General features: G+C 36.3%; 1 long non-coding RNA gene across 1 annotated transcript in view; it reads right to left on the bottom strand.

Moving 5' to 3' along the window:
• Nucleotides 1-10,796, bottom strand: part of LOC118764928 — a 32,944-nt gene extending 22,148 nt beyond the window's left edge. Inside the window, exon 1 of the long non-coding RNA XR_005000767.1 lies at nt 10,142-10,796. This is a non-coding gene — a long non-coding RNA (uncharacterized LOC118764928). The remainder of the gene's footprint in view (nt 1-10,141) is intronic.
• Nucleotides 10,797-19,726: the final 8,930 nt, after the last annotated feature.

The following is a 19,726-nucleotide window of genomic DNA, read 5'->3' as shown; positions in this document are numbered from 1 at the left end:
ACCCTATATTTCCAACTTTTTGTCAGTTTCTATTTTCAGATTTAATCAAGTTTATCAACCTGCTCTTAAATTAGCAAAAAAAATAAAATCATTAGAATGATTAATGACAATATGAAGAAAGCTACCAGCCTCACCTGCTGGAGTAATACAAATGCAGGGAGATCTTGGTTTGACAAAATTATGAATAAAAATGTAGATTTACCCATTTTGATATTGTAGAATTTTGTCTTTCTGTCTTTAAAGAGCTACAAAAACACTTGACTTTGCTAATATCATTTTGGTGACACCCATTTTGCATCAAGAGAATAAACACTACTCCACTAACCACATCAACATCATCATCAACATTCAACATCCATTTTCCATGTTGGCATGGGTTGGATGGCTCGGCAGGAACTGGCAAAGCCAGGGGCCATACCAGATACCATAGTCTGTTTTGGCTTGGTTTTTACAGCTGAATGCCCTACCTAGGGACAGTCACTTTACAGAATGTACTGGGTGCTTTTTACATGGAACAATCACCAGTGTTTTTTTACATGGCACCAGCACCACCGTTTGTTATGTGGCACTAACACCCACACCAATGCTTTTTACATGGCACCTTAGTTTTAGGATCTCACTTCTGTTGTATTGGGTGGGTCTTCTCAAGTACAGCAATGCACCACATATCTCACCCCTCTGTCATCTCCATCGTAAAGTTCAGTGTTTTTGTGATTGGCTTTTAATACTTCATCCCATGTCTTCTTCAGTTTCCCTCTTCCACAACTTCCCTCTACTTTAAGTGATTGGCACATTACCTTCAAGTCTGTTTCAGCAGTCCCACTTTCATAAAGAGAATTGTGTTACATAAGCCTACACAATTTACTGAGGCTAGTTGCTCATGTCAGGACAGCACTATATGCTGCCTGCTGATGGCAGAGGTTAAATGAAAACATCCAAACCTTGGCACAATCCCGATATATTACCCTAATATACAGAACGACTATTCAAATAATGATTTATTATTGCACATGATCATTTATGAACATAAAGGGTCATACTGATCCTACATAAATATCACACCTGATCCTACATAAATATCACACCTGATCATTTATAATTATTTATGAACAGATGAGTGTGATTGTTGACAGAGCGGCTAGTAGTACATTTGAGTTGAATGATGAATTTTACAAAGCAACTACTGGTATGTTGAAATGTGGAAACTTCTTTTAAGGAATAGAAATGAGACTTAGGAATATGGTCGATATATATATCATCATCATCGTTTAACGTCAGTTTTCCATGCTAGAATGGGTTGGATGGTTCAACCGGGGTCTGGGAAGCCAGGAGGCTGCACCAGGCTCCAGTCCGATCTGGCAGTGTTTCTACAGCTGGATACCCTTCCTAATGCCAACCAATCCGTGAGTGTAGTGGGAGCTTTTTACGTGCCACCGGCACAGGGGCCAGAGGGGGCTGGCAATGGCCACAATCAGTTGGTGCTTTTTATGTGCCACCGGCACGGAAGCCAATCAAGGCAGCACTGGCATCAGCCATGTTCAGATGGTGCTTTTTACGTACCACCAGCACAGGTATCACAACTACACTTTCCATTTGATTTTCATTTTGATGTTGATGTACTTGACTCAATAGGTCTCCTCAAGCACAGCAGGTCGCCCTATGATCCAAGGTGCTTTTGAATAGGCTGGGGCTGGTTATGCGAAACTGGTGTAGGATACAACCATGAACTCACTTTATTTGCTGGGTCACTTTATTTGCTGGGTCACTTTATTTGCTGGGTCTTCACAGTCACGGCATATCTCCAGAGATCCCAGTCTTTTGTCATTGCCTCTGTGAGGCCCAATGTTTAAAGGTCATGCTTCACTAACTCATCCCATGTCTTCTTGGGTCTGCCTATACCCCAGATTCCTTCAACTGTTTGGGAGTGGCACTTTATATATATATATATACATATAAAGTTAATCCAAACAAGAAAACACAGAAAAAAAGAGAAAAAAACAGCAACGCGAGGACGTGGAACAATTAAAGTATTATTGACGCTCAGGAAAGAAGGGAAGGAGGGTTTAACGTTTCGAGCGGAGCTCTTCGTCGGAAACAAGGAGAAGGAAAGATCCCAAGAAGGGAAGACAGAGGAAAAAATATTTTTGCTGGTGGTGCTCAAGAGATCTATATATATATATATATATATATATATATATATATATATATATATATATATACATACATACATACATACATACATACAAACATACATACATATACATACATATATATGTATGTATGTATGTGTGTGTGTGTGTATGGAAGTGAGGCATGGGTTGTTTACCATAGGCAGGTAAGGCAATTGGAATGATTTCATCAATACTGTCTGAGAAAAATTTGGGGGATAAACTGGAAAATGGCCATTAGTAATGTGGAGGTACTTGAGAGAAGTGGCAGTAGAAGTATAGAGTCAATGATTTTACAAAGACGTTTTAGGTAGGGGGGGGGGCATTTGGTAAGGATGAGTGATGAGCGACTGCCCAAGCAGCTATTGAATGGTGACCTGGAAGATGGCAGGAGACCAGCGCATAAGCCTAAACTAAAGTTTAAGGATTGCCTTAAAAACGCTCTAATACAGACAGGAATTGCAGCTGGTAATTGGGAGAGGGAGGCACAAGAGCGTGATGGATGGAGGAAGATAGTGCATGATGGTTGTTCAAGGTTTGAGAGGGAGAGAGTGAAGTATGAGAGAATTAGGGGGGGGGGTTAGAAGGGGAGAACCTGTGGAAAGTGAGAGAGTGTTGCTTTTTACGTGTGTGGTTTGTGGGCGGAGGCGTTTGAGTCATGCAGGCCTGGTGAGCCATCAAAATTCTCATAGAAATCGACCCATGATAAACAATGATGTGGCTTTTAAAATTCATAACAGAACGTGAGTAAAATGTGGAAGGGAGTGCCTCTCAGTTGGAGGTCTAAAAAGACATGTTAAGAGAGTGCATATAGTAGCACCTGCTTCTCCTGCCTGCCGGCACAGTGTCTAGTATGTAATAAAATGTGTAAAAGCTTGGCCCGGCTTAAAAGTCATATAAGGGCATCACATAGCAACAATCATGAATCATTTCAGTAAGTCTTCTTGGCAATGGCTTTTCTCATGTAATGAGGATCCAGCTGTGATATGTATGTATGTATGTATGTATGCATGTATGTATGAGTATATATATATATATATCATCATCATCATCGTTTAACGTCCGTTTTCCTTGCTAGCATGGGTTGGACGGTTCGACTGGGGTCTGGGAAGCCAGGAGGCTGCACCAGGCTCCAGTCTGATCTGGCAGTATTTCTACATCTGGATGCCCTTCCTAACACCAACCACTCCATGAGTGTAGTGGGTGCTTTTTACATGCCACCGGCACAGGTGCCAGAGGAGGCTGGCAACGGCCACGATCAGTTGGTTCTTTTTACATGCCACCAGCACAATATATATATATATACATATATATATATATATATATATATATATATATATATATATATATATATATATATATGTATGTATATACACACACACACACACATACATATATACACATGCATATATATATATACACACACATACATATATATATATTATATACATATATGTTAATTAGAAGATATATTAACCTCTAAAAGGGATGATTATGTCTAAGAAAACACTGGTTCTAAACCTAATATTTTTGGAAAATAAAATTTCCCTAAATCAATAGGTATATATTATGCATATAATCTGTATTCAGTAAATAGAAGAAAAGAAAATGAAGAGTTGAAAAATATCATCCAGGAAAAAATATACAATAGAAGATTACATGTTGACCTCTCCATTTTCTTTTCTTCTATCAATTGAATACAGATCATATATATCTATATATATAAAACTCAACTTGTGTGTCTGTGTGAGTATCTGTGTGCGTGTCTGTGTGTTTAACTTCCCAGCACATCTCCTCCTAGCCAACAAATCGTAGAACCACCAAAATGGGTCACTTAAAGTTTAGGCGAATGAAAATTGAACTGCACTATTTCTGTTCCGAAATTCATCTCACAAGTGCAAAAATCGATAATGTGTTTGTTTAGGCCTTATCCCATGCATTGAATAGTGAACTTTACTCAGTCAGCTGTTTGATGTGAACTGTGTTCACCACATGAGCAAGCATACGTAAATTGCATGAAAAATAAAAAATCAAGATATAAAAACGAATTGCTGTAAACATTGTAGAAATTCGGCAAAGAAATGAATTTTCGGGATGTAGCCTGGAGGGTTTTTTCGTATTAATCGTTTAGATTTTGTGAACACATACCAATTGTTTTCATAACATTTTTAATGCTTTGAATTAAATGTGACCATTTTGCGTTGAGTCTGCAGGTTGAATCACTTTAACCAAATTTTAGCAGGCTGGATTTTTGATCATCACAATACATCACCAGCGACTCCCTGAAACTCTCCCCTGAAATCCCCGTTGAGAAATACTGATCTAAAAGAATAATTCAACAATGCAATTATTTGATCAACAAAAATTTATGAAACGCTTCTACGTACTTCCTATTGAGGAAATGGGACACATAAGCGCAAAAATAGAGGGCATTAAATGCTTGATTTTAAAACCAAAATAATTGAATTTTGATTGAACTTCATCCAAGTTTAGCTTAATTTGCACGTGCATAGAATGCACGAGCACACGAGCTGGGCAATACTGCTAGTATATATATATATATATATATATATATATAAGAATTTACCAAAAAAACAAGAAATGAACAAGGAGCTGCTATGTTTTTATCATTGCCTCTTTACATCCATGAATGTTCACACTAGCTGACATCCATTGATCTTTGTAAAGACTTTGAATTCAAGCTTATAACCAATATCTTCAGAACGACAAAATGAGAATATACAAGCCATTTAAAGAATTTTATTCTTGCAAAAATCTTTTAGATATAAGTTTGAATTACTTCTTCATCCAGTATGAATTTCATTATATCAAAAAAAAAAAAAAAAAAAAACTATTGCAATTTACAACTGCTTTATCTGAAGATGTTCAAGCATTCTGTTATATATGTTCGTTTATCAGAAGGAAATGAAAAGCTGACGTACCACATGTTCTCATGTAATTTATGAAGGCATGAAAGACACCCTCAAGAAGGCATTTGAAGATATTTCAATGAGTGAGTGTGTTGTACAAAACTGCAGATTATGAGTCAGAGACTGTAAGCTTTAACTACTCCAGATCTGACGGAGGGAGAGGGTGTAAGCAATTTTACAGAGAGAAAGAGTGTGAGAGAATGAGAGGCAACAGTTAATCGTATTGTAATATAAGGTCAAATCCCTCAAACAGTGAGATAATGGATAATGACATGCTTCAAATGTAAATCCATTATTTTGCTAGGGACTGTAATATGAAGCATGTTAAGGCAGTCGTAGAATCTGATCAGGTGTATGTAACTTTATTCCATGTTGAAATACCTTATGAAGATATTCTGATAATGACACTGAGTGACATGCCTACTTCTGTGAAAGATATTTATTATGGCTAGTGATAAACTCTGCTTTATTTGTACAATTACTGGAGGATGCTAGTTAAAAGTGATGGGAGAAAAGACTTGATTAAGATTAGTAAATCTGTCAAGCTTCTGTTAATGGAGAGGCAATAAATTCCCTGTAAGATAATCAAGTTTCCAGTTACTATAGAAGGTATCAGAGTTTACACTGAAGCTGACTTTGAGAAAACTGATTTACCTTTTTTTATTTTAAGCCAAAGAACTACAAAAACTGATGGAACAAAGTTGGAATTTAAAAGGATTGTGGTTGGATTTGAGGTTGATCTGTCAAACTGAAAACCACGTTGTCTGGTGATTATTGTGTTCATTGAACTAAGAAAGTGTTAATAAATTGCAATATCCAAACATTGTATTACATGTAAAAAACAAAAGAAAAAGAATATTAAAATAGTGCTCCAGAGAAGAAGAAAGTGAAGGAGGGGGCTAATAATATTCACTGCCAGATTGCTCATGCTTCTAAGGAGAAACTAGTGACCTTTGATACAAAGAGTAGGACCTTCAAGGATGATGGATTATTAGAACTAGTCAAATAAATTTGTGATACTTGTTTGATTTGTTTTAAGTTCAGAAGACCTCCACTGAGAACAATGGTGGGATTGCCTCATAGGAATAAGCTCAGAGATACACTTTGTCTTGATCTGAATTCTGCATCTTAATGATGCTGATATTTGATTCTTCTCTGCCAGTTTAATTAAAACAAAGAAAATAGAAGAGATCATAAGGAATATGTTTTTCAGGGGCATATATTCTGAGTGTGATAGATGTGTGCTGCACATCCATCTAAAATGGCAAATTCATTATATATATTAACCTTACTCATTAATTTAATCACAAATCTTAATGGAAAACTTCTGTTATACCCCTGCTTGAAATTTGGTAGCACTGGATGTGGCAGCACACCCAATGCAACAACCATCATAGTTAAACTATGATTATTACAGAAAAACGAATGAGAAACATTGAAACTTGTACTACAGCTGTAGACGGTTCATTTAGTAATGGTACTGTAGAGCATCACAATAAGATAGCAGCAGAAATAATGCAGAAATTATTTGTTGATGAGAAGCGTGAGCAAGAGAGTCCTGGCAAATGTTAACACTTCATCATTAGTTCTGATTGACTAGTTACCTGCTCTGAAATCCCAAACAACTAGTGATATAGAATAAATGCTCTTCATGCAGAAAGAAACATTTTCATGGAAGCTGTGGTTAGTGAAAAAATACAGAGTATTGAAATCTAAAGTGAGGAGTTACACCAATGAAGATTTTGTTGCTGCTGACCAGATCTATTATAGAAGACAAAACTTTAAAGGTTTACACAGTCCTTTTAAGATGTTGAGCAGAGAAGATCAGTTTGTATTAATTAGGTATAGAAGGCGGCGAGCTGGCAGAATCGTTAGCACGCCGGACGAAATGCTCAGCGGTATTTCGTCTGCCGTTACGTTGTGAGTTCAAATTCCGCTGAGGTTGACTTTGCCTTTCATCTTTTTGGGGTTGATAAATTAAGTACCAGTTACACACTGGGGTCGATGTAATCGACTTAATACCTATGTCTGTCCTTGTTTGTCCCCTCTATGTTTAGCCCCTTGTGGGTAATAAAGAAATAAGTATGGAAGATCACTTCACAGAATGTGTTCATGTCAAATGATAAAAGTGTGCAAGAACATAAAGGAGGTTTGAATCAGAGAACCTAAAAGAAAGGTGGAAGATATAGATAAATACAGATGTAGTGAAAGAACAGTATGAAGATCTATGTAACAAGAAAGAGGGAAATCCTGGCTACGTGATCAAGAAATTCACTTCAGAACCTTGTAGTTAGGGGCACAATCTCACTGTCTGAACGTTGTTGGTTGGTGTTCTCCACTATTTAGTGTATGTCATAAAGGAAATATGGTAGAAAGAAACTGAAAGCACCCTATCGTGTGCGCGCGCATGTATGTATGTATTTATGTAGCAGTATACTTCTGCTTCTTAACACTATACATCTACATAAGATACTTTCTCAAGACAAATATTGCCGTTTTTTTTGTTTTCTACAGTATATCCACACTAAATAAGATACTGCTTCTGCCGCTAATAATAAATATGTGTACTTGTATGTGACTAAGTGTGTATTCCTTTCATCTTAACATATGTGTTGATTATAAACAAGGTCTCACTGTTCATACAAACTATCACTTTGTTTGCAGTCCTCTACAAAAGCATGTCTGGGCTGTTGTTTGATTGTCTGGGGAATTATTAACTTGCTTAGAAACAGATAAGGGCTAGTATCCGGAAGAGCATAGAAAATTCAGCCATAATGAAGTCTCATCTGATCCACACGATCAAGGAAGAGTAGATGTTAAAATAATGATGATGAGACAATATAAAAAATAACAATATAAAGTACCTTACATACATGTGAAACAATACAAATACCTTACTTCACACATAAAAGTCTAAAGCTCCTTACACATAGCATAGGGTACATCACACACATGACTATATATGTGGGAGAGTCTATGTGGTCACTCTACTTGCTAGAAGCAGTAGACAAATTCTACTCAAACAACACTTTACTATCTTAAAAGAAACAAAGGATACATTGGATAATGCACTCTGAAAATAAGATGGGATGGCCATGATTAATGATATTTAATAGTAAATAATGGTAATCTTTTATAACTAAAGGTAAATTAATGGCAGTCAATTATCATAATCATCATCATCCTCATCTAACATCTGTGTTCCATGCTAGCATGGTTTAAATATAATTAATTTGAATGTAAAAAATAAGGTAAAATAAATATTCTGCTTTATTATTTATTTTACTTTATTTCTTATTTATATTCAAATTAAGCCATTAACCCTCATGCACACACAAAAATAAAAATAAAATGTCCTGATAATGATCATAACTGACCTGCATCTAAACTACAACATAACAGTATTAGGTATCTTACATTCACACATGATGCTAACCATTAACACATATTTACACATCCACTTCTCTATGCTTGATAGACAGAGAGAGATAGATAGATAGATAGATAGATAGACAGAGAGAGAGATAGAGAGATAGATAGATAGAGAAGATAGATAGATAGATAGATAGACACAGTAGATAGATAGATAGATAGATAGATAGACAGAGAGAGAGAGAGACAGAAATTTATTAGATAGATAGCAGTCACATTGAGAGACAGGTAAATTTATTGATAGACTAGCAGTCACATTGACAGAGAGGTAACGTGCATATGGCACATACATAAATACGTGTGTATGTGTGTGTGCGCGCGTGTGTGAGTGCGTGTGTGTGCGTGTGTGTGTGTGTGTGTGTGCGTGTGTGTGTGCGCGCGTGTGTGTGTAGACCGTTCGATTTTACGTCGGTTTTTCGATGCCAACTCAGCTGAAACCTCTTATCAAGACAGATTTTGTATGATTGATTCCATATGAGATGTTCCTTTTTTGTTTTTCCTTTAATTCCACTGGTCCTAATACGCCCAAAGCCTTAACTGCAGAATTTTTGTTTATCGGTAATTGTAAACAAAGATACCGTTTTTACTAACTCAGTATGAATGAGGAAACGTAGATCCACCCGGAAACGTAGATCCACCCGCACCACACACTTTTCAGTGGCGCAGGTAAAGAATACGGCCGAATAATGCAGTTTCGCAACTCTCTTTGAAAAATGCATTTTTTTTAAAACATTTTTTTCGGATTCCTACGTTTTAGATGTCGGAGATTACGAATATGCAAAACAATTTTTTTTTTAAATTTGCATTTTACTCTTGCTTGCTTTAAATAATCGTAAATAATAATATAATGTAATATAAACATACACCATTTTATGAGAAACAAACATTAACATTTAATAATTAATGTTATAAAATTTAATAGGAATCTGAAAATAAAAAAACTTTTCAAAAACATGCATTTTTCAAAGAGAGGTGTGAAACTGTTCCCAGAATATGTACACCACCCGTTTTCGGCGTAACGAAAACCCTAACCCTAAACATCAGGTGTACGTATTCTTTACTTTTGTCCTTCTCACTTACCGTCCATCACTTCTATTCATAAAACATTGTTTTGGCCGACACTCGCCCACGGTGCCGCGCAGTAGGACTGAAACCAAAACTATGTGATTGTGAAGCAAACTTTGCAATCACATGGCTATGCCTACGCCCGCAACGTATGAGTGTATTTATTAAAACAATGACTTCAACAAAATATAATCTGGTTCGTCCAAGCACTTTGGGTTCTCCATTCTTAGTATCCTAAACATGAATAAGTAACTCCAAGGTCTGTGCGCCTGTCTGCCCCACTCCTATGTATGTATGTATGTATGTATGTATGTACGAATGGATGGATGGATAGATAGATAGATAGATAGATAGATAGATAGATAGATAGATAGATAGATAGATAGATAGATAGATTGATTGATTGATTGATTGATTGATTGATTGATTGAGAAATTAGATATTGAGAGAGAGGAAGACATCAATAGATAGGGAGAAAGAAAGAGAGACAGGCGGCATCCCATATCATTCATCCCATTAGAATAGTCAAAAAAAGATCTTACTTACTGTTAGTTGCTTGTAAAGGAATCTGCGGTAAGTTATTCAATGGTTGGAAACTGATGATGTTTGTAGTAGAGAGACGTTAGGCGTGGAGGTGGTGGAATAGCATTGGCGTAGTGATGGCCATGGTAGCGGCACTTCTAACGGTGGTGATGGTGGTGGTGTGGGGTTTCCTGCTGACAATCTTAATGTGATAATACTTGCAGTAATGTTGATAGTGATGGTGGTGGTGGTGATGGCGGCGGCGGCGGTGGTGGTGATGGTTGGCTGGTACTGGAGTTGATATAGCAGAGATGGCGATTTTAGTGGTGGCCTAACAGTGGGTACTGTTATTAATAATGACTGGCTATTTGGTAGTATTAGTTTTGTCAGAGTATATAGTGCGGATCTTTTCGCTTTGACCGGCAGATTTTTTTAATAATTTCTTTGTAAATAAAAACTTTTAAACTTCGTCTACTGGTAGAATGTGTGGATCTTTTCCTTTTGAACGGCACATGTCAACACAATTTCTAGTTAACTAAACACTTTAAAACTTCGTATACTGGTAGGGAAAAGATCCACATCATACACATGATGACGTCTCTGGGATCACTGACCTGGGATGACTCCAGCCCTATCAAGCAAGTACATGAAGCAGCAGTAGCAGTTATTAACATGGATTGTACGTAATTTATGTACGATGGCGCAGGAGTGGCTGTGTGGTAAGTAGCTTGCTAACCAACCACATGGTTCCGGGTTCAGTCCCACTGCGTGGCATCTTGGGCAAGTGTCTTCTGCTATAGCCCCGGGCCGACCAATGCCTTGTGAGTGGATTTGGTAGACGGAAACTGAAAGAAGCCTGTCGTATGTATGTATGTGTGTGTGGGGGGGGGTATGTATGTATGTATGTATGTATGTATGTATGTATGTATGTATGTGTGTGTGTGTTTGTGTGTCTGTGTTTGTCCCCCTAGCATTGCTTGACAACCGATGTTTGTATGTTTACGTTCCCGTCACTTAGCGGTTCGGCAAAAGAGTAGGATAAAATAAGTACTGGGCTTACAAAGTATAAGTCCCGACTAAAGGTGGTGCTCCAGCATGGCCGCAGTCAAGTGACTGAAACAAGTAAAAGAGTAAAAGAGATGGCATTACATATTCATAAAAAAAAGTTTTATTCAATTTCTGAAGCAAAGACAATGAAACAAAAAAAAAAATTAAGTCATTCGTTTGACAATGCATGTATTTGTTGAATACACCTTACACAATATTGTGGTATTAAATGTCTATTCATCATGTTTAATGTTGATGACTAAGACGAGTATTCCAGCCGAAATTCTGTCACAATCTTGAGATTCCCTGACATTTTTTTTTTTCTGACTTTTCTTTTCCTGGATTCCTGAATTCAGTCAAAAGAAAACAATAATGTTTAACAATTTTAACGCTTTTGTTACCAACCTGGCTGAAACTGCCCCTGGCTCTAAGCACAAATGTGGAAGTTTTGAATTAAAATCTTCCACCAAACCTTAGTCACAATTTATGTTCCTAATGATAATTAAGTTATTTCACCAAATTCTTTGTTATATTTAAAGTAACTGAAACACAGAGCATCTCAAAATATATACAGTAATTAAAGGGTTAATAGCATTTACAACAAAAACAGAATATTGTACATTAATAAAAGGAAATATAATTCTTATTGTAAACTCGTGTGTGTGTGTGTACATATTTGTATGTGTGTGTGTGTGTCCATATAGGCGGACGTCAGGGATAGGTAGCACACAAGTTGGAATTTCTCTGTTTTGACGGAGATTTTTCAGATTTTTTTCTTCAAGGCGCTCTTGGAAATGATGGGGAACATCCTTTTAGCAAAAAAAATTTTCGAAATTTGATTTTTTTAAATACCCCTACCACATTCTGACTAAACTAAACAGAGCAGGAAGAGACACGTGAGATGGAGAGTTGAAGAAGAGGTCACAGGTGTGAGACGAAAGATTTCCAGACAATGGACAAAGAATAAAAACAACAATAAACAAAGAACGAATATATATGTTTATTTGCTAAAAAATATGACCGTCCCGACTTCTCATCAGGAATCTTGCAAAACAAATTCATAAATGAGTATGTGTGTGTGTGTGTGTGTGTGTGTGTGTGTGTGTGTGTAGAGAGAGGCACAGGCGTGGCTGTGTGGTAAGAAGTTTGCTTCCCAACCACAGTTGTATAAAATATACAACTGTTGCCCTACTTTTGGATCACCCTGTATATACTTTCTTGCCAACTCAATAGAAGGGAGAAAACCATGAATTCAGAATTAAGATACCAAGAGTAGTCTCCCATAGCTCTCTACTTTAACTTCGGTGTTTTTTAATTTTTTTATATTGTCTAGACATTTGCCCGAGATTAGAAATCAGATGTGTGTGAGTGTTAATATTTTTTTCTGTTAACAAAAATATACAAAAATGTCCAATATGTGAAAACTGGAGCAACAAATTTTCCTAGAATTAGTATGCTGCTCATAATATATTGGAAACTAAAAGCAGGAAATATTTAGCTTAAAGTTATCCCTAATGAAGCAAGACGGATGATCAAACGCATTTCAGGAGTAGCTTTACCATTTCTTTCTTTTCTTTTCCTTTTTCTAGATGTAAGTTTATCTAGGATTACAGTAGCCAAGGGGTACATTTTTTATTTTATTGTATTTACTAGCAGTATCGCCCGGCATTGCTCGGGTTTGTTTCGACCCTTTAGAATTGCAATTTTTGAAAAGTAAAAATTTTGCATTATATAGCTTGTTATTCTCTTTAAGTGAACATTTTTCTGGTTGAAATACACCGAAAAATGGCGACACTGCGGTCAGAAAATCGTAAAAAGTAGGGATTTTCATAGAAAAAAAAAGCACCTTTTTGATGCAAATAATTTTTGGTGTTAACATGGTCCGATTTGAATTTTTTCTTCTACGGAATGAAGAGCAAATCTTCTTTATCATACTCTCAATTTTGGTCAATTTGCGCCGCAGGGTCTCGGAGGAGATAGTGTTAGTTGAAGGCATACACAGACAACTTCAGCTTTATATATAGAGATTTATTTATTGCTACAATATTTTTTGTAAGAGATTTTGGTGCAATTTCTGACAACTCCAGCGAGCACATAAAGGCACGTTAGCTGTTTATAGGTGTACTATGAGATTAACGATATTAATCTAGTCCAAATCCCATATCCACCAATACACACCAGTGCCTTTACTTGTATATTTAGATATTCATGTTGACTGTTTATAAAATCAGTGGAACATCGGACAAAATGTCTTGCAAGTTTAGTTTTAAATCAGACCCGATCAAGTAATCCACTTTTGATTTTCGTCCATTTTAATGGATATAAAACATTATTTTAAAATATTTTTAATGTCACAAAGAGATAAAGATCATCACTTTCACATAAAAAGGTAGTAAAATTTATTTTTTAAAAATCAAAGTCACCAAGAATAAATATCAGCGGTAGTCTGGCTCCAAAAACTGAAAACAGCTTTATCACCAAACTAAACCTCTGAATCTACACAGATTCTGTACGTTAGTGGTCGATCACATCACGGTGTATGCAGATTCCTATGCATTAAGTTGAAATATTGTGAACGAAAGAAGAAACAGAGGAAGGATTTTCTTTTCAGATATAGAAATAATATTTATGCTTACTAAATTTATATTGGATTTGCTACAAGCTCAAAGAGAAATGGCTAGGGAAAATGTTAATAGAAGTGAAGAGTAGAAATGTATTTTTAGTAAACGAAATCTCTTAAATTTTGTGTTTGTGTATAAGTATTATTCTTTGGATGTATGTTGTGGGAATGTTATAGTTGAATTTTTGACAGAATAAATGTATGACAAAATGTGTCCCGTTCTTACAAGTTCTTCTAAGTCTGTAAAAACAACTATGCACTTGTGTACAAGTTTATGAACTTGATGAAAGCAATATCTGAGAACTCTCTCTCTTTCTCTCTGTGCGTGCATGCGAAGTTCTCTGGTATAAGAGAAAGGTATTTCCTAAAAGCAATTGGCGAGAGTAATACTTTCTATTTTATCTTTGAGGTTACTTTTTATCTGTTCCTAGAAGCGTGGACACAGATAATCTATTTCAGGAAATTCTCGGTTAACAGTCTTGACAGGCCGAAACCACATTGACAACAGAGAACTATTTCCATGCAGTTAAAATAAATGTGATGAAAAGCCAAGATCCATCACTCATTGTTCAAAAGTGGCCAGTGGGACGAAAATTGAGGTTTCAAATTCTTGCCCGGACTTCCTGTTACATCTTTTGCCTCTCATGGCCTTAGACTTGTCTTTTGCATGAAGCGATATGGTTTCAGCTTTTTAGTACACCTATAGTACATTTCTTGGAAAGACTTCCGTCCATCCCCCACCCCATTTTCTCCCCAATTTTTTTTTTTTTTACAAAAACCCCTGTTTTCGGATACGGAGGTTTCAGAAAATTGCCAAAAATCGGCATTGTGAAATTCCTCCCCTCAATTCTTCAATTTTAATTTTTTTCCCCAAAACTAACCCTAACCGTAACTACAGAAATGTTTTGAAATTTTTGTCCGTATTTTCCCACATATTTTGAAAAAAAAAAAATTCTTAAAAACAATTTTACAATAATTTTTGGAAATTTTTTTCAGAATCATAATTTCCGTATTTTTCTGCATATTTTTTTTTTTTTAATTCTGAAAAGGTTTTTTAATTGGTGGGTGGGTGGGGTAATTTAAAAATGCCAATTTTTGCCAATTTTTTTGCAGATTCGTATTCCTCGTAGCCGAAAAGGGGGTTTGTATCGAAATTTTTTTTTTTTTAAGGGTGGTTTGGAGGGGACGGGCTGAAATATTTCCCGTGATATAACACCATGATCATGTCCAAGTTGTTATAAGCCGCCAACATGTCCAAAGAAATTAAGGGTTCGATAATCAGGATGAGAACGTCAGTATAATTATTATCAGAAATTATCAGAAAGCCATTTCTTCTTTCAGTCAGCTTCCAAAGTTTCACTGTTCCTTTATAATTCTCCCTGATTAGATTTTGCGATGCGCATAGCTACGTCATTTTCCGTAAGTTGATCTGCAACCAGTCCAACCATTCTTTCAGACTTGGGCATTGTCTTATATATAGTTCAAAATAACAATTTTCACGATGTGTCAGCACTGTTAATAATCCGTAGAAATTTCACTCATTGTATTGGATCACTTGAACTCGCGAATTATATCTCTTTTACTTGTTTCAGTCATTTGACTGTGGCCATGCTGGAGCACCGCCTTCAGTCGAGCAAATCGACCCCAAGACTTATTCTTTGTAAGCCTAGTACTTATTCTATCGGTCCCTTTTGCCGAACCGCTAAGTTACGGAGACGTAAACACACTAGCATCGGTTGTCAAGCGATGTTGGGGGGGGGACAAACACAGATGCACAAACGTATACACACACACACACACATATATATATATATACACATATATACGACGGGCTTCTTTCAGTTTCCGTCTACCAAATCCACTCACACGGCTTTGGTCGGCCCGAGGCTATAGTAGAAGACACTTGCCAAAAGTCCCACGCTGTGGGACTGAACATGGAACCATGTGGTTAGTAAGCAAGCTACTTACCACACAGCCACTCCTACGATATTTTGTTGAATTCTTCTCTGATTGAGAACCGACATAAACCTTTGCTCGTTATAGCGCTAGTGCAATATAAAATCAGTGTAAAGGCAAAAGTATGCTAGTGCTTTGGGCAAACCTTGAGTCAGAGCCTTTCCAGTCATGACTACGATATGTAATCTTCTCTCCTTTCACCCCTTCAAAACGTTACGATGTAATTTGGAGATTTTCCTCTTTAAAATATTTAATACCCATGGATCTGTTCAAGCTATGAGACTGAAAAGGTCTAAATATGAAACATACCGTGAATTGATTCAATCAATATTTTTCTACGAAATTGTAACATTTAATTTATGGAGATGTACTTGCATAGCAAGTGACCTGATCTGAGATCATGTGCTGGAACGAAAACAATTGCAGTGTGGAAGGTGTTTATAAACCTTTTAAGAAACACACAAAAACCGTTAGATTCACTTCAACATTTAAATTTAATATGTCAAAATATTTTCGTCGCTTTGAGACCGCGACCTGTTCACTGACAAAACTATGCAGCACGAAGTTTTGTCAGTGAACAGGTCGCGGTCTCAAAACGACGAAAATATTTTGACAAATTAAATTTAAATGTTGAAGTGAATCTAACGGTTTTTGTGTGTTTCTTAAATGGCTTATAAACACCTTCCACGCTGCAATTGGGACATTTAAGCAATATAAGAAATCAGGAGGCGCAATGGCCCAGTGGTTAGGGCAGTGGACTCGCGGTCATAGGATCGCGGTTTCGATTCCCAGACCGGGCGTTGTGAGTGTTTATTGAGCGAAAATACCTAAAGCTCCACGAGGCTCCGGCAAGAGGTGGTGACGAACCCTGCTGTACTCTTTCACCACAACTTTCTCCCGCTCCTTCTTCCAGTTTCTGTTATACCTGTATTTCAAAGGGCCAGTCTTGTCACATTGTGTGTCACGCTGAATCTCCCCGAGAAATACGTTAAGGGTACACGTATCTGTGGAGTGATCAGCCACTTGCACGTTAATTTCACGAGCAGGCTGTTCCGTTGATCGGTTCAACTGGAACCCTCGTCGTGGTAACCGACGGAGTGCCAACATTGAGAGACAGACAGATGAGTGATAAGCTGTTGGATCAACGCAACCGTGTTCAAAATTGATTCGTAGATTTCTCGTACCAGCGAATACAAGCAATGTCAATAGCCTGGCGAGAGGAGCTCGGATTTATTAGGTTAACTAGATCATGGCATACTGTTTAAAGTGTTTGTGTTCCATGACCTACTGAGGGTTACAAGAAAATTTAACCAGCATAATCTATCAGTTTTGGCTAATCTCTCTCTATATAAAGCTGAAGTTAACTGTGTATGGCAGGTTTGGTAGCCTTCAACTAACACTATCTCCTCCGAGACCCTGCGGCGCAAGTTGACCAAAATTGAGAGTATGATAGAAGAAGGCTTGCTCTTCATTCCGTAGAAGAAAAAATTTTAATCAGACCATGTTAACACCAAAAATTATTTACATAAAAATGGTGCTTTTTTTTTATGAAAATCCCTATCTTTTACGATTTTTCGACTGCTGTGTCACCATTTTCGGTGTATTTCAAACAGAAAAATCTTCACTTAAAAAGAACAACAAGCTACATAATGCAAAATTTTTACCTTTCAAAAATTGCAATTCTAAAGGGTCGAAACAAACCCGAGCAACACCGGACGATACTGCTAGTAGAAATAAAAACGAAGTATCTAGTCTTACCCAGAGCTACTAAGCATTCATACATTTTATAGATCTATATTATTTTTAAATCCCTTTTCCTAGTAAGCGAAGAAATAAAAGAGCAAACTGCAACAAAAAGTTATCAGTGTTTATCTATGTACCGTTTGTACCAGGAAATCCTCAGATATTGATCTCTAATAGAGGCACATAACTATAGGGGTATGGAAGTAGTCAATTAGTTCATCACAACTTTACAGGAAACATCGTATAACTCGGAAGACATTGTATAACCAGGAAGCAAACTTACTCGGCCTATACTAAAATACAATAGAAGGAAAATAAAGCATTTTCTTTTCGGAAATTACAGTTTACCCCCCTCTGTCTCTTGTTATTGGTGCAAGTTTTACCGCTTATATTGTCACCAGAAATTCCTTTAGTATAAATATATTTCCTTCTTAAAAAATTTTCCCTTTGAATTTTTTTTACCATGTAATTTTTCTTCGTCCAAGATTTTAATTGTTTTAACGAATAGTAAACAATATCAGGGAGTAATCAGAGCAATTTTTGTTCTTAGATTACTTTCTTCGTAATCTACATTGATAATTTTGTTGCATAAAATGAAAAATAAATAAATAAACAAATTTATTTTTTTCTTAATTATGAGTAAGTGTAAAATTTTGTTATACAAAAAAAAATTTTTTTATACAGATAGATTTTTAAAATTATATTTTCAATAAAAAGTTTTTATTTCTTTGAAAAACAAAAGCATACGTGTACATGTTAGAAAACTATTGAAACAGTATAGACACACATATACGTGTATATACATACACGTCTACATTGTGTGTATGCTCATGTACATACACACACACTCACATATACATGTGTGTATGGATGTGCATGCGTATGTATGTATGTATGTATGTATGCATGTATGTATGTATGCATGTATGTATGTATGTATGTATGTATGCATGCATGTATGTATGTATGCATGTATGTATGTATGTATGCATGTATGTATGTATGCATGTATGTATGTACGTGCAATATTCTGTATGTATGCATTAAACCATGCACACAATTATTCGTGATTTATAAACCAGTACATTAAATTATTTATGTATCAAACTAATCTTCGCTGAAGGAAATAGTATTTAATTTAAAAGCGAATACTTAGAGAGAATAAAAAACTGAACCATACTTTTTAGTACGTAATTCTTTAATTATCCAAGCTCAAGAGTCTCTACACGGTCTCTCTATCACCTAGAAATAAGCGGTTCCTTCAGCACTCTATTATCTTGGAAAAGAAAAGGAAGGATATATTGAATAGTGTAGTCCTATCTGTTCCCAAAGGAATGTGGTTATCTTAGTTGCAAAATCTTTCATTATAGATCTGCTCAGTGTTGGCCAAGGGTTAAACAGTAACAACATAGTAACAATCATCATTAACATCTACAGCATAGTTAAAGCAAAACCTAGCGAGTCAAAGAATCGTAATTAGTGCAGCCAATTTACTAAATTAGCAGAGTTAGGGAGAATTGATACCTTTCAAATGAAGGAAATGATTCGAAGGTGGGCTCGAAACTAGACCTCAACCACCATTACCCTACAAATACCTATATTATCGCTACTAAGTGAAAATTAATTGGAAGATCCTCAAGAATGTGTACGTGTGTGAGAAAGCGTGTTGGTGTATACATCAGCAGACGGGGTGGAAGGAAGAACAGAAGACGAAAGCAGCGACAATAATAAGCCCAGTGGAAGAAGAAAATAGCTTCGGGCATGTAGTCACTGTTACTCGCGACGTATTATCATGACAACTGTACACCATAATTTTTACATTCTCTTACCACAACCTGTTTACGTAGAACAAACCAGAAGCTCTACATTGTTTCCTCTTCCCCACTCATCCTCCTTTTTTTCTTTTTTTTTTTCTTTCTCTTCCAGTCCATTTATTCTTCCTTACAATGTGTTTCCGCTATTTCCCCTAACTCAATAATCCTCATTTTTAAAATATTTTTATTTTTCTCATCTGTAAACTGTCTTTATTCTCCCACAAAACCATTCAGCACTGAGCTTTAATTTCTATTTATTTTTCCTTCTCCTTTCGTTCTCTCCCCACCCTTTTCTATAGATGTATGTGTATGTGTGTGTTTGGGTACATATTTGTGTATATCAGTTGTTGGGAAGGCTGATTACTCTCCACGCCGTGGAAACACCAAATTAACAGGTAAACAAGTTACACACGCACACGTATATACATA

The sequence above is a fragment of the Octopus sinensis genome, linkage group LG9, assembly GCF_006345805.1.
Source record: "Octopus sinensis linkage group LG9, ASM634580v1, whole genome shotgun sequence".
NCBI lineage: Eukaryota > Metazoa > Mollusca > Cephalopoda > Octopoda > Octopodidae > Octopus > Octopus sinensis.
This window is presented reverse-complemented; position numbering and strand designations above follow the sequence as displayed.